Source organism: Lepidochelys kempii, chromosome 1, assembly GCF_965140265.1.
Source record: "Lepidochelys kempii isolate rLepKem1 chromosome 1, rLepKem1.hap2, whole genome shotgun sequence".
In the NCBI taxonomy this organism is placed as follows: domain Eukaryota; kingdom Metazoa; phylum Chordata; order Testudines; family Cheloniidae; genus Lepidochelys; species Lepidochelys kempii.
In genome coordinates this window covers 197,516,359-197,528,642 of record NC_133256.1, presented here as the reverse complement: position 1 = coordinate 197,528,642, position 12,284 = coordinate 197,516,359, and the positions used below count along the sequence as shown (strand labels likewise).

General features: G+C 41.0%; 1 protein-coding gene across 3 annotated transcripts in view; it reads right to left on the bottom strand.

Annotated features, from left to right (window-relative positions):
• The window catches only part of COL8A1 (collagen type VIII alpha 1 chain), a 115,248-nt gene that overhangs the window by 32,321 nt on the left and 70,643 nt on the right, over nt 1-12,284 (bottom strand). For 2 of the 3 annotated variants that reach the window (XM_073307768.1, XM_073307778.1), the window contains exon 2: nt 11,018-11,144. The exons of the other annotated variant lie outside the window; for it this stretch is intronic. The gene's annotated coding sequence lies outside the window, so the exon portion shown is untranslated. The remainder of the gene's footprint in view (nt 1-11,017; nt 11,145-12,284) is intronic. 3 annotated transcript variants of the gene reach the window in all.

Sequence of the window (12,284 nt, the reverse complement as noted above, 5' to 3'; positions counted from 1 at the left end):
TGTATCATATCCCCCCTTAGTCACCTCTTTTCTAAGACCAACAGTCTCAGCCCACGTCTACACTACAAACTTATGTCGATATAACTGTCACTCAAGGGTGTGGAAAATCCATACCCCCGAGCGACACAGTTATACCGCCCGCACTCTCTGTAGAGAGTGCTATGTCGACAGGAGAGCTTCTCCCGTCAACATAGCTACTGCCTCTTGTGAAGGTGGAGTTCCTGTGCCAATGGGAGAAGCTCTTCTGTCAGCATAGATAGTGTTTTCACTAAGCACTACAGCCATGCAGCTGCACCACTGCAGCACTGTAAGTGTAGCCAAGCCCGCAGTCTTTTAATCTCTCCTCATATGGCAGCTGTTCCATACCCCAATCATTTTTGTTGCCCTTCTCTGTACCTTTTCCAATTCTAATATCTTTTTTTGAGTGGGTGTCAAGAACTGCATGCAGTATTCAAGATGTGGGTGTACAATGGATTTATACAGTGGCACTATATTTTCTGTTTTATTATCTAGCCCTTTCCTAACGGTTCTTAATGGTGTAACTGAAAGGATGATCAAGCCCATTGTCTGAAGTTATCTAGTCCATCCTACTGTACATTTTTTAGTGTGTTGGCCAGTCTGGATTTAAATGTTTCAAGGGATGAGGCTTCCATCACAACTCAGATTGGTGTTTAAAAATAAAGTTTAACTCACTCCCCCCAAAGACCGTTTCGCACATTTTTAAAGGAACAGTGGAATAATTCCAGCCAGACCAAAGAGCCTGTACAAGTGCAAAAAGAAAAGGAGGACTTGTGGCACCTTAGAGACTAACCAATTTATTTGAGCTTAAGTTTTCATGAGCTATGCTGTACTCCTTTTCTTTTTGTGAATACAGACTAACACGGCTGTTACTCTGAAACCTGTACAAGTGCACAGGCTCAAGTGCAATTCTGCTGTGGAAAAAGGTGGGAGACGGGATTTGGCGACAATGCGCAGGGAGGTCACATATTTTGGACACGCTGACATTCTGCTGCAAGTGGGTTTGCTGTGCTCCAGCATGTAGGAAGCTGGAGAATGGATCCTGCAGTCTCTCTGGCTGCTGCAGTACAATGTTGTTTCTTTCCTCTCTATGCCTGGCCACTCTCTGGGAGGGCAGACTCCTGGGTTACAGGGCTTTGAGGCTGCTGAATTGGCTGTGGATTAGCTGTGCTGCCATTCTGTGGTTTGGGAAAGGATTCCTTCCACCCACAGGGATCCATAACAAGGGCTGTGCACTGGTTCTAGTCTTTGGCCCTACATGATTAACAATTTGATAGCACTACTAGGTGAAGCAACTGCTAAAATACACAAAAATCCTCCCCCTGGTAACAATGGAATAGAAATCTATAAGGAAACCCTTTTTTATTCCTGTAGACAAGGGATTCTTTGAATGGACTGAACAGAGACCTTGGGTTTTATGGCTTATTACAACAACCCACTAACTCTCTCTCTTTGTCATGACTGCAGGGTTGTTAATGGACCATTCCACCTTGAATGGTGCCATAACATGTGCTAACTACTTATGCTAAACAATCTGTTCCATCTTCCATTTTTGCTATGATGGCAGGAGTCCTTTCTTGGGCCTAAAGAAAGGTGCTGTATGTAAACTGGAAAGCTTGTCTCTCACCAACAGAAGTTGGTCCAATCAAAGATATTACCCTCACCCACTGTGTCTGTTTTGAATGGTTCTAATTTAAACACAGTTCACTGGATGATAACAAAGTCACATGCTGCTTTGTATCTAATCTCACAGGAAATGCCCTGTGCTGGGCAGTTCAGGGACAAACCGCTACATTCGTCACTATTATTTATGTCACACTTATTTGGAGTTTTATTAGCTTTCCTGCTGCAGTCTTTTTTTTTTTTTTTTTTTTGACAGACAAGTTTTAAAAGTCAAATCCAATCTTTCAATTTTGCAGATGCAAATGAGGTCGTATAGCCATCTTAACTGTTGGAGTGAATCTACAGCTGGGAGAGTTCATGTCCGCACTTGTAAACCTCCCCACACTCCCCCAGTCCATTTTCAGTACAATTTAAAAATCGGGCCCATTGAATTACAAATATTGTGGAAGTTTATTTGGAAATGTTGATTATCTCTGCATTTATTTAAAATGTGGAAGATATTGCGGGAAGATGGTGGCAGATTCAAATTTATATGGAGTGATTTTTTTAAATCCATATTAGGAAAAAAATTATTCTCTTAGGATTGCTGTGTGGGGGGGGATAGCTCAGTAGTTTGAGCATTGGCCTGCTAAACCCAGGGTTGTGAGTTCAATCCTTGAGGGGGCCATTTAGGGATCTGGGGCAAAAATTGGGGATTGGTCCTGCTTTGAGCAGGGGGTTGGACTAGATGACCTCCTGAGGTCCCTTCCAACCCTGATATTCTATGAAATACACAAGAGGTTAACTGAACTAGCCACTAGGTGGCACCAGTGATCCATTCAAATACACCAATGTCAGATTTTTAACTAACATGGGAAATATTTTATAACTAGGTATGGCAAGTGTATTGGTGATACTAATTTTCTTCCTAACATTTGTTGGGGCACAATTGTATCATCAGAGATTGTGGGAGCCAGAAGAAGTAACTCCCCTGATAACAAGATAGTTGTATCCTGAAAACTTAGCATCCTCTTGACAGCAGAAATCTTTGACTCTGAATAAGGTTTAAGAAACAAATATTTCAGTCTGCTACGTAGTTTGTTGCAGATATTTTTATCTGTGGAAGTGAACAGAGAAGGCCCCACTGGACTTCTGCATTAACAATGCTCCTTTCTTCCTTTTCTTTCTTTTTTTTTTTTTTCCAGTTTCATTTATTTTTAACATCTGTTCTGTTTTGCCTGAACAAAATAGAGTGAGCAAGGCATAATTTTTTTCAGAAGTGGTCATGTTTCAATCATGTTGGAAATCAAAATTCAAAACCTTAGTTGCTGTGAGCCACTGTTGCTTGGAGCATGGTCTAACCCACCCATCTTTTTCTGCTTCTTGCTCGAGATAGATCAAAGCCCAACCTGTGAAACTTAACCCTTTCAAATTTAGGGCAGAAGGGGTGAATTGAAATCTGTCAATCCAGTTCTCTTTTCACATTGAGTCATGCCTCAGAAGAGCATTTGTCCTTATAAGATTTAAATCTCCCAGTGATGGGAAGCTTGAGACTTCTGGTTTTGTTGAGTCTGAGCCCTGATATGACCTCACATCCTGTAAGGAGAGCATGTACACTCCCTGCCCTCTCCTACCTTGTTAAAGTTACACACTATCCTGATCTCAGAGACGTTCTGCTCCATAACATGTATTTTAGTTCAGATTATTCAGCTGTTAAACCTAGAGGCAAGGGCCTCCCTATCCAGCTAAATAGAGAGGAGAAAGGGGAAATAACAAGAAAAGGGACAGTTAAGACAGGGCTACCTGGAGGGAGTTTGTCTTATCTGTACAGAGCATTAATGAGTAAGTGGGCAGCTAAATACCATGGTCTAGGGCTAGCCCGAGCAGACACTTGGTCCTAGGTGCAGTGAGGAAGAGCAGGGTGAGAGAGTCAAGTGCCAAAGAAGTCACAATGGGATTATTTAGCCCACACAGGGCTTTTTTTCGGTTTACCAGTCCTTTTGACAACCGGATGATTGTACCTCTCCAAAGTGCAGCATGACCCAGTTCATGGACTATTTTGATCCCAGTTTATTCCTGACAGGAAATTTTTGGAGGGTCTGGATAGACTTTTGTTCCTTGGAGCAAGAACCCCAAACTAAGAAGAAGCTGCTGCTGCTGCTGTGGTAGTCCCAGTCCTCTGAGCAACCATAGCTGGGCAGTCACCATCCTGCCTGGCACAATTTGAACACAAACCTGAGCCAAACTTAATCCTGATACAGACCCAAATGTCTCTGTCTCTCTAATTTAATGCCTGGTACTCTGGACTGAGACTGTTGCAGAAATCTCTCCAATGAGGGTTGGGAGTTGGTAAGCATTGGTGGAATAAATGGAACGAGGGCATCTAGAAACCATGACATGTAATTTAAAAATTGCTTCTACAGCTTCCCTTTGCTTTCTCCATCCTTTTGGCAGTTCTAATGCCTGGGGCTGGAGTGAATTGGAGCAATAAATAAATAAATCTTCTCACTGGTCTGTGTTTACCTAGAGCCAAAGCAAGACAAGGGGATGTGCTATGGATGAAGAGTAACCAAGTCAGAAAAATAGAGATTTAAAGAAGTTTTCATGAGGAAAAACTAAACATACTCCATTTTCCCTCTGTTTCAATTTCCCTGACATTAGAGCAGTAGCACACAAATACACGGCCCCTCCCTCTGCCTGAGCATTAAGGGCCAGATTTTCAAAGGAATTTAGAAACCTAAAGCTGCAGATAGGTACCTCCTGGGATTATAATACGTGCTTAAGTCTTTAGGCACTCGAATAAATTTGAAAATCTGGCCTTAAGTGTAATGGTGACAGTCTACATCATGCTACAACTGTATGCCCACTGTATGAAAATATGTGAGAATAGAGCCCTTCATGTGATGAAATGACCCCTCTCCCCCCCACACACAAAAAGATTCAGCTTGCACCAGGCACCTACAATCTCTTATCTTTATTATTTGCTTAGTAAAAACCTGGGAGGCATCTGAGTGTTGCAACTCCGTTCCAGGGCAAGCCCATCCTCGGACATGGCTTATCTGGAGGTATCTTATTGTTGCCTCTGGGACTACTGCTTCAGTGGTCCTGAAATAATGTATCCAGCAGCACTGTATTTCATAATTCCTAAGAGGACAAAGACTGTCTGAGGAAATTCTGAAGATATATCCCTTGTTCCATTTGGTGAAAATCTGGTAGATTCCAAAAGCAAAAAATAGCTCGCTGTCCATATTTTATGAAGCAGAGCTAAACCACTCCTAGAGGAGGCAGTGAAATAACCTGCAGTGAGGAGAATGAGTCCCACAGGAGACAAGAGAATCTCCTCACTTCAGTTCAAATGGTGTGTGGCAGGAATATCCTATACAAGTATTTGACATTTTAGCAGGGCTAGTCATTAGAGGAGGCAAGAGAAATATTACCTGTGGGCAGTGAACATTTTGGTACCCTCCCCACACCTGCTGTAAGTGCAGTACTGTGTTTACAGCAGTAAAAGTGAAGGCAGCTTGCATTAATTGAAATAGGGCAAACTCCGTTTGTATAAAAGAAAACTTCATGCTTTATCCTACGGAGTACCCTCAGGTAAGTTTTGTATGCCAAACTCAGATTTTTCTCATGTTCTTTTAGACTGAGTAGAGATGCTAAGTTTAGGAAACTGTGTCTATGTAGCTTCCTTACATTCTTAATTTGTATAGAGAACAAAGATGCAACACCAGGAATGCCTGCATTCCTGGTCACCTTTCACTGCAGAATGTGAACTTGCTCACTAAACTCAGGGTATATTTAGGCTTCATTATACAGGCTTCAAGCTAGTCACTCTCTTCTTTCCCTTTCTAGATCATTACTTATTAGTGACCGCTTCCCAAACACAATGAAGGGTGGGAGAACTTGTCTGAGTAAATTCCAAAATCTCTTCCAGCTTTTTCAGGCTTGAAATTGTAACCTCCACATTGAGCTTTTTCAAAAATACTACTTATACCAGCAGTACCTCTTGTATAACATACTGTATATGGCAGTACTCTTATGGAATTGTCCAAAACGTGGTGAAATCCTACAGTTATTTCTCAGTTAAAACTTGATTGATTTCAGCATCTCTATCCAGCATTCATTCTCTCATGTTAAATCACTGAAAAGGATGCTGAAGAGAACCTGTTGAAGTCCACGGGAGTTTCAGCTAGATAAAGAAAGCAGGGTTTGGTTTAGTGGTAACACTGTTATGAATTGTGATTTGTTAGTGTAGAATATGGCAGGGTTTCCTTTCCTCTTGTTTAAAGGATACAAATCTTTAAATGTATGTTTGTCATTTTAGAATTTTCAAAACAGCTACGTTGTATTTGTGAGTTTAGTGCTCAGAAAGTTTAGCCCTGTGTAAGAAATATTGTGGCTGCATGTCAATTCAATATCCGAATAGGTTCAAATACTAATATCGGTATCCGTATAAGTTACGTATCTCTTGTTTAAGTGCTTCTGTAATTTTAGTCAGTTGGCAAACACTGACAATGTTCTCAGCAATGTATAAGACACAGGTATTACGACAGTTTCTGTCTCTGAAAGCTTACCGTCTGGAAAACAGGAACAGAAAGATAAGATTTCCTAGGAGACTCAGATGCATAGCAAATATATTTATCTGTAACAGATACACTATGATCTCACCAAAAGCTCTTTCATAAGGAATAATTAGTTGGATACATTTAAGTGAATTACGGGCTTTGGGGAGAAGTTGCACTTAAAGCGTTATCCTTCCTTGGTCATTGTACTGCATATGCTTTTTCCATAGCTACTAACTCCTAACTGCACCTCTGTTTTCTCTATGTTCTGCTATTACTGAATGACCTGTTAACAAACCATACACTTCAAAGTACCCAGAACCTACAGTGACCAGGCGTTTTGGTTTTCAACCAGAACACCCAGTTGAAAAGGGATCCTGGCAGCTCTGGTCAGCACCCCTGACTGGACCATTGACTGTCGGGTTGGCGTCGCCGCACAGTGGAGCTGGCAGGCTCCCTCCCAGCCTCTGTGCCACGCAGCTCCCGGGAAGCAGCCACCATATTCCTCCAGCTCCTATGCATAGGGGCAACCAGGAGGCTCTACATGCTGCTCCTGCCCCAAGCAGTGCCCCCGTAGCTTCCATTGGCCAATTCGAGCTGCGGGAGTGGTGCCTGCATACAGGGTAGAACACAGAGCCAGCTGGCCACGTATCTGCATAGGAGCTGAAGGAGGACATGGTGGCTGCTTCCCAGGAGCCGCATGGCATGGTGGCTGCTTCCCAGGAGCCGCATGGCATGGTGGCTGCTTCCCAGGAGCCGCATGGCATGGTGGCTGCTTGAGGTAAGTGCTGGCCAGAGCCTGCATGCCTGACCCCCCTCCAGGGCCCCAAACCCCTGCCCCAGCCCTGATCCCCCTCCTGCTCTCCAATCCCCTCGGTCTCAGCACCCTCCTACACTCCTCCTCCTCCTCCCCCCCAGCCTGGAGCCCCCTCCTGCATCACAAACCCCTCAGCCCTGGCCCCACCCCAGAGCCCTCACCCCCTCCTACACCCCAGTCCCCTTAGCGATCGGGGGGGGGGCTAAAATCCTAAGAAATTTAGCTGGGGGTATCAGTGGCCTCCTGTCAGGGCACTGAAGAAAAACAAAAAGAAAAGGAGTACTTGTGGCACCTTAGAGACTAAGAAAAACAGTCACTGCAAGGCCACTATTCCATTGTATTGACTGCAAAAGCCTCTGTATCTGTCTCAATGTGGGGAGAAGTAGAGGATTCTTGGAGCAGTAGGTCCCTCCAGACCGACCGACCGTCCGTCCTTCCTTCCTTCCCTCCCCATGACCCTCCTCTTTGTGAGAGCAGCAGGCAGACATAGAGCCTCCCCAAATCCCCACCAACCCCCTGCCTTCTTCCCTTGGCAGTATAACTGCACTGCTCTGCTGTCGGGGTGTTTTGCTTCTGCAAAGAGTGAAGAAGAGGATTTGTACCTGTAATTTGCATCCCATCTACTGCACACTCATGAGGTACCTTTGTATCCTCACCAAGTGGTAGCAGAGTCTGTTTTGTGCCTTTTCCATTTGCATCTGTTTTAAATGTGTTTAAGTGACCAAGAAAAAAAAGCACATTGTGATTATTCACAATAACCTCTGCATTGGCTGAGGAAGGAAACACGTTCACCAATGAGAAAAGGGGACTGTATTTCTAAACTATTTCACAGCACTGCTTGAATTGAGGGGGAAAGAGACCATTTATTCCTCCCTCCTACTCAACTTTTTTCTTTTTCTAATTACCCTTTAATTTTCTTCCAACTAGTACCAGTGAGAGGAGTATAAGGCTGGGATTTTCAAGAAGGACTAAAGGAGTTAGGTCCCAACTCCTATATAAAGTCAATGGGAGTCGGATATCTGGGATAAATTGTTCAGTACTCAAGTGATTTAGGAATCTGTCTCTTTCAAAAGTGACTAAGTCCCATTGAATGTCACGTAGCACGAGTTGATCTTAACACAGGACCAGAGCCTGAAGGAGAAAGACAAAGAAGACAGGGCAAACTAAACTTCATTAGGGTATTGGCAAAGAAGCCGGATTTGAATGGAGACAAGGTGATGAATATAACAGAGGGGACTGAATTGGTGAAACCTGTATGCTAAGGGGCCACAGAGGAGAGTTCCTTCGAAAAAGAAATCGACAGGAGGCCATAAGGATACATAAATTGCAATTGCCCTACTCTCCACTTAAACATCTCATTCTGGGCAGGTAAATTAAACCAGTTTAAGACCCCCAGACACTTACAGCTACTTTCCCCATCATCCATAGCATATCTGCATTTGACCCAATATATTTTCCTTCTACTTTGTGGATTAAATTAGAATGTCTGGGAAGCTAAATTTATTCATCCTGGCCATTTTTCGGATTGCCCTCCCTCCACCATTTCAATGGCCTTTTTCAAATATTTTAATTAAAAAAAAAAAAGTTCACTTAGTGACAGCTGAGTAGGGCTAACACCGTAGTAGAATAAAGCATAGGTAATTTGAAACAAGTGAGATGCACGCATAATTGCATTTTAAAATACTTTATTACTTGAAGAACCTAAATCTCCTAGTCTAGAAATTACTTTCAGGTGATTGATATTACATATAAAACTATTATGTCAAGCATTTAAAACTGTCATCAAACAATATTTTGATATCCCCAAGGGTTTCTTCTGAGCATCCTTTTCCTGTTTTGCATTTAAAATGACATACTAAAATAAGTGCCGGCGATTAAGGAAGATTCATATGTTATATTTTGTATTTTATAAAGGAAACCCAGCAGAACTGTTTGGGGGGATATTTAGTTACAGGAAACCCACTTGCTGAGTCACCCCCTACCCCTTTTCAGTTGAAACAATTAAAATGTTGGTTTTGGTTGGAGCTCAGAAATTCTATTGGATCCAAATGCCTTTCAAACATCTTCACCAGCTGATACCCAAGCTTGAAAATTTTCGGGACTGCCTATGAAGATAGGGCTAGGGCTTTATTTCAGGCTCTATATCTAAATGTCCTTGAATTCTGGCCAGGTTTCTATCAAGATCTGAACTTAGGTGTATTTCTGTGCACTGGAACAGGTCAGAAAAAGGGGGGAAATGGTAGTTTTCTTAATTTTTCACTAAAATTTTGAAAATGTACAATGCTATTCTACTTTATGTACATGTTTCTGAAAAGAGAAGGCATTAATTTTGATCATCTTAACACAGTGCTGTAGATAAAGCATTAGACTGGAGACACAATAACTGAGTTCTGTTCCCATCTTTGCCATTGACTTGTTGAGACATTGAACAAGTCATTGAAACTGTGTTTCAGCCTCCCTTTCTGTAAAATGGGGATAATGATGCTTACTCATCTTTGCAAAGCATGTTGAAATTTATTGATGAAAAGAACTATGTGCTAATATTCTTATTTTTAGCTGTCCGATGAAATATTCACTAGTTCTTATATAACCACTTTTAAGAATAACACGGTAGCATCCTTATGGAAAACTCCTATGAAATTGGCTAGAAAATAACCTGTCTTTATAATATTTTAACCAACCTCTCTCTAGAAATGTATAGCTAGGTAATAAGAGGCCAATCCAATTCCTACTGGCGGATCTTTTCATTGGCTTTGACTATATTTTGGATCAAGGTTTGAAAGGCCTAATAAATTCAATAGGAGGTTTCAAACGTTCTGTAGAAAGGATCTCATTGTCTATTAAATTTTTGGGGTTGGATCCTTCAGTTGCACCAAGCTCACAAAGCTGTGAGAGAGATCCACCTTTCTGTTCCCCCCTCTTTTAGGGCCAGGTAGGACATAGGGCCACTAAGTCCCACTGAGTGGGATGGTCAGTGGGGACAGCTCCATTGACTGAGGATTGCACAACACTTTGGCCCTGCCTCTGTATCTGAGGAGGTAGAACAGGTGCAAAAAGTGTGTGTGTCTCTAACCAAGGCTGAGGACATAGCTCTATATGTTTTTAGAGTTATTTTTATAGTAAGCTGTTGGTTTCATCCCAATTAAATTCTATTGGACCTTTTTCTATAAAAGATCAAAACAATCAAATGTGCTTTTTCCTTCTCTTATACTGAAACATCTGAGGTATTTACATGATTCATTCTCAACAAATGGATTTTTTTAAATTAAATAAAATAATAATGTATCTTATTAGGCAACAATGATTTTTAGTTCCAAAAGTCACATTTGAGAATACATAATAGTCATGACCTGTGGATACTATGAGCTAATGTCTACTTGTAAGAAACTTTTCCATTGAAGCTCAAAATGATGTTTACCATCTACTTGCTGTTACTCAGAGATATTCAACATTAGAGTGCTGCTGCTGTGTGATTTTTATACACCGACTCTCACACACAGTATGGATATCATAAGTATATAATAATCATGATACACTAGATTCTAAAGAGCCCTAAGTCAGCCCAAGAGAAAATTACTGTGCATGCTACCCTTCTCAATAGAAAAAAATCCTTTCCCAATGAAGCCCGTAACTGATCCCTCCCTAACCCGAGAAAATATTAATAGAATCCTTTAAACAAGCAGGAGAAAATGCAAAATGTTACAAAAAAGTCTAACAGTTACACGAAGAGCTACAAATTATATTTTTTTTCTCACTTTGAATTTAAGAGATTTCCCCAATGGGGTATTTTCTTTAATTCTTTGAAAAAATCATACTGAGATTGAGTGCACAGACGTTTTGTAGTGGAGAAATTTCTACTTGAACTTCAAACAGCATATGGCAAACACTTGAGTAACTTAGCAAGTCCTGTGGAAGACCCAAGTGATTATTTTATGACTGCTTGAGCCTTTAACCAATTGTGTTCAGGCTTAGTCATTGTGGATAGGTCATTTGGAGTGTCAAAACTGGGTATACTTACATTTAGATTTTTGGGAAAGGGCAGTACAAGTGGATCAAAGGCACTTGTGGTTCACCTTAAGAGGCCTGGATTCCGTGTCTGCTTTAGGTCAGTGGAGTAAGATATTTTGTTGATTCCAAATCCGCACCTACAAAAAGTTAGTTGTATTTTAAAACATCAGGTTAGAATTTAGACCATTAAATAAAGATACGGGCACTCTCAATAACAAATAACATAAAGTATTATTCTTTTTGCACAGACATCAAGAAACATTGACCAAGATTTTCAAATCCAAGTGGCTAAGAAACAGATGGCAATATTCCATTATGTTCTTTACCTCAATAAAAGCACATGACTCTTGTGTGTGCACTGTGCTCGGAAAAGACACTGGTTCTTCAGAGGCTTTGATCTCTGTGTGATATGCTTGGCGCCTTGCTGGACTAAACTCTAAGTATGAGGATGCTGGACATTCAGGCAACAAGAGAATGCCAGTATTTAACCACTGAGCTCTCCTTTAATAAAACTGAGCGTGCACTGCTTCTTTTTCAGAATGCAAAAGAATTTAAGTCCGTTTTAAGGTAATGGCTTATTGTCATTAGTTTTAAGACAAAAATTAATGATAGTAGGTCATTGTCACTTTTTTAATAATGTTTTTGCCTCTGAAAGTCCCCCATTAACAGTGGCAAAACACTATCGCTCTTGAATTGGATTTTGTGAATTTCTCACAAAAGCTGAGTTACCTGAAAGCTTAGATGTCCATACTATTGAGTGATGTGGTAGGGGTTTGACACGAAATCCCCTGAAGTCAATTAAGAGAATCCCTCAACTTCAGTGAACTTTGACTCAACCTGTGGATTCAGTCCTGCAAATTACTGAGCACTGACTTCAATGAAACTGCAGATGCATAAGTGCTTTGCTAGATCAAGGTCAGAGAGTTCAGCACCTTGCAGGACTGAGGTCTTAAAAAGATTACAATAATGATAATTAATGATCTCTTCTTTAGCAGCTCAATTTCCATATTTCAGTTAGAGGAGGGCAAGAAACTGATTTTTCCATCCCTCAAAAGCATTTGAGATATTGAAAAATTTTCCTCTCCCAAATCAGATGAAAAGTTAAAATCTGAATTTTTCGGCAACTGAAAATCAAAAAATATTTTTGGTTTGGGTCAATCAAAACATTTCATTTTGTTAATCTTGGAATGTTTAATTTCAATTTTGATCTTCTTTAACTATTTTTAGTCTAAATTTACTAAAATTTCAAAACAAAAAATCATCTTGACATTAGAAAC